General features: G+C 36.9%; 1 pseudogene; it reads left to right on the top strand.

Moving 5' to 3' along the window:
- Nucleotides 1–569: 569 nt before the first annotated feature.
- On the top strand, nucleotides 570–3,628 carry LOC104659771 (annotated as a pseudogene).
- The last annotated feature ends 298 nt before the right edge of the window (nucleotides 3,629–3,926 follow it).

Raw genomic sequence — 3,926 nt, 5'->3', positions numbered from 1 at the left:
GTAGACTTAAATGAAAGAAATTTATGGATAAAGGCAACTTTAAGTAAAAACATGGTTTTTACTAAGAGGAAGAGAAACAGTGCTAAAGCAGAAGGTTGAAACTTTTGAATGGTAAGTATGCATGTTTATTTTCAAAATTCTTCTGATTTTTTTTTCTTTTTCCTTTTCATTTTGCAATTACCAGGTCTGAAGCTCCCCTCACCAATCTAGTAAGAGTTTGTGTGTGAGGGAGAAATTACATTTATTTCAGCGATTGAGGACATTATTTTCTTATTGATTTATATGCTGTTACAGAGATGAGATTTTTGCATCTTACACGTAGTAAGTGAGCAATCTAGATTTTATTTTTGCTGGATGCATTTCTCAGGCTGGGAAGGAAACATTTTGGGCCAGATTTTTGTTGGTCGCTAGGAGACCAAAGTCCTCTTGTGATATCATTGCTACTCAGCTTGGGAACCATGGTGATGGTGTAGATTACTTCATCTACCTAGAACTCCTGATAGCATTTGAAGCTGCAATCGCAAAAACCATGCAGGTTGGAACAGCAGCTAAATAAATATGTATTTGAGATGGAACACGGTTCTTCAGAAACTCAAGATTTTTCTCCCAAAGATGAATTAACTGTTTCAGAAGCCTCCACTAGGTCTCCATTGTGTGAACACACATTCCCTGGGGACTCAGACTTAAAGTCAACGATTGAAGAAAATGCTTTTCAGGTTTTGTCACAAGGATTCTTCTTAAAAAGACCACGTTACACAGTTTGTGTCTCTGAGCCAGATAAAGATAATGATTTCTTTTCTCTGACCTTTCCCAGGAAACTTTGGAAAATAGTTGAAAGTGACCAATTCAAGTCTATTTCATGGGATGAGAATGGAACTTGCATAGTGATATATGAAGAACACTTCACAAAAGAAATTTTGGAAAGAATCCTTGCTGAATATTTCAAACTGACAATATCAAAAGTTTCGTTCGACAGCTCAACATTTATGGATTTAGTAAAATTAGACCGAATTTTGAAAGATTTGCCTTTCTACCCACCTTTCTGGCCAAAGAGAAAGAATTCTGTGTCTTAAGCAAGGTACTTAACATATTTCAGTAACCAATTTACATAGAGTATATAAATAATTTTACTTTGTACATCAGTAAATATGTTAATACATGCAGTATGACAAGATTTTAAGGTAAAAATTATTTAATTTTTTGAAATTATTGAGTTTAAATTGATCATTAAAGTTTCAGGGTTTTAAGAAATGTTGGTAATAGGCCAGGCGCGGTGGCTCAAGCCTGTAATCCCAGCACTTTGGGAGGCCGAGACGGGCGGAACACGACGTCAGGAGATCGAGACCATCCTGGCTAACACGGTGAAACCCCGTCTCTACACATGAAAAAATGCTCATCATCACTCGCCATCAGAGAAATGCAAATCAAAACCACAATGAGATACCATCTCACACCAGTTAGAATGGCAATCATTAAGAAGTCAGGAAGCAACAGGTGTTGGCGAGGATGTGGAGAAATAGGAACACTTTTACACTGTTGGTGGGATTGTAAACTAGTTCAACCATTATGGAAAACAGTATGGCAATTCCTCAAGGATCTAGAACTAGATGTACCATATGACCCAGCCATCCCACTACTGGGTATATACCCAAAGGATTATAAATTATTCTACTACAAAGACACATGCACACGTATGTTTATTGCGGCACTATTCACAATAGCCAAGACTTGGAATCAACCCAAATGTCCATCTGTGACAGACTGGATTACGAAAATGTGGCACATATACACCATGGAATACTATGCAGCCATAAAAAAGGATGAGTTTGCGTCCTTTGTAGGGACATGGATGCAGCTGGAAACCATCATTCTTAGCAAACTATTACAAGAAGAGAAAACCAAACACCGCATGTTCTCACTCATAGGTGGGAACTTAACAATGAGATCACTTGGACTCGGAAAGGGGAATATCACGCACTGGGGCCTATCATGGGGAGGGGGGAGGAGGGAGGGATTGCATTGGGGAGTTATACATGATATAAATGATGAATTGATGGGTGCTGAGGAGTTGATGGGTGCAGCACACCAACATGGCATAAGTATACATATGTAACAAACCTGCACGTTATGCACATGTACCCTAGAACTTAAAGTATAATAAAAAAGAAAAAAAAAAAAAGAAAGTGGAATTATTCAGCAAAAATATGGGACTAATTTGAGGCTGTTTTTATAATCTTTATTACATAGATGTGAGCTCAGTTGTCTGACTTTATTAATTGATGTAACCCTAGAATCTGGCACAATGGCTGACATTTAATTAGGACTCAATTATACACTTCCTAAATAAGTGAATAAAAACATTTCTGGAATATAAAAAAAAAAAAAAAATTAAAAAAAAAAAAAAAAAAAAAAAAGAAACCCCGTCTCTACAAAAAAATACAAAAATCTAGCTGGGCGAGGTGGCGGGCGCCTGTAGTCCCAGCTACTCGGGAGGCTGAGGCACGAGAATGGCGTAAACCCGGGGAGCGGAGCTTGCAGTGAGCTGAGATCCGGCCACTGCGCTCCGCTCCAGCCTGGGCGACAGAGCGAGATTCTGTCTCAAAAAAAAAAAAAAAAAAAAAAAAAAAAAAAAAAAAAAAAAAGAAATGTTGGTAACAAATTTGAATCTTACCACTGAACTCCAAATAAATGTACCAAAGCCATTTAATAAAATGTTGCTATTAATATGTAACCTGTGTTCCCTTGAGGGCTTAACAACTTGAGTGCTTTTTTCCGAAAAGCACATGCGTAAAAATAGTAATCAATGTTCATGAATTATTTGATGACATTAAGTTTGTGTGATGAAGCAGAAATCTGAAATTTATTGTATTATATTTGTTATTGTCACTTGTCCCTTGGTTTAAAGTGGCACTGAATTACATTATTTTTTGTTTTAGGTTAAGTGCTATTATAATCCAAATTTCAGACGTGGCTGTCCCCAACTTTTAGTAAGAGTGAAAAGAAGAATTAATGTTAAAAATGTTTCACTTACACCTACTTTATTCCATGAAGATTTCAACCAGAGGCATTTTAGAGAAGGGGCTAACATGGAGAAGCATAATCCTGCCTTAGCTGCTGAAGTTAGTGAAGAAAGTTTATTTTCAACCTCTACAAATTTAAATATGTCTCTAACAAGGGAATCTTCTCTCGGAATGACAATTGCTAGTTCATCTGACCCAATTATATGCGGTTTCCCTTCTCCTTCACGTTCAACCTCAATTGGACCATCAGAACAAAGTGCAGCAGATCAAGGTGACATTTTAAATCAGTTGAGTACCATTCATATGCACTCTCACAGCAAATACATGCAAGCAAGGGGCGCATTGTGAATTTTATTACAACCACAAATTCTCAATACCACATAATATCTCCCTTTCAAAACTGTTTTTTGCGGCTGATAGTAGAATCACTTGCTGTTCCAATGAGATATCCTGTAGTGTCAGTCAATCAGGCTCCGCATTCTAACCTGCTACCAGCAGGCCACCGGTGGTTGCAAATGTCTACGATAGCTGATATATCATCTAGCCCTCTTTCCAGTCCAGCTACTCAACCATCACCACTGGACAAATATCACACTAGTTACAACTGAGCTTCCATAAAACCTGCACCAAATTATGCACGACAACGGAGACTAACATTTACATTGACAAAATAAATAAATAAATAAATAAAGAATTCTGCAGTTACCTTACTGAGCAATAAAATTGCATGTTTACTTTTATGTTTCCTTTTTTTATTTATGAAAGTTTAGTTAAGAGTAAAATGGGGTTTTGTTTCAGTGACAGGCTATTGTACTACTTCTTACAAATAAATATATGGATCATTTGAATGGAAATTTTTCATGTGTCTTTGTAAGTTCTCTGAAGAGGAAGAAACAATAGTCTTTG

This window comes from Rhinopithecus roxellana, chromosome 22 (genome assembly GCF_007565055.1).
Source record: "Rhinopithecus roxellana isolate Shanxi Qingling chromosome 22, ASM756505v1, whole genome shotgun sequence".
Classification (NCBI taxonomy): domain Eukaryota; kingdom Metazoa; phylum Chordata; class Mammalia; order Primates; family Cercopithecidae; genus Rhinopithecus; species Rhinopithecus roxellana.
This window is presented reverse-complemented; position numbering and strand designations above follow the sequence as displayed.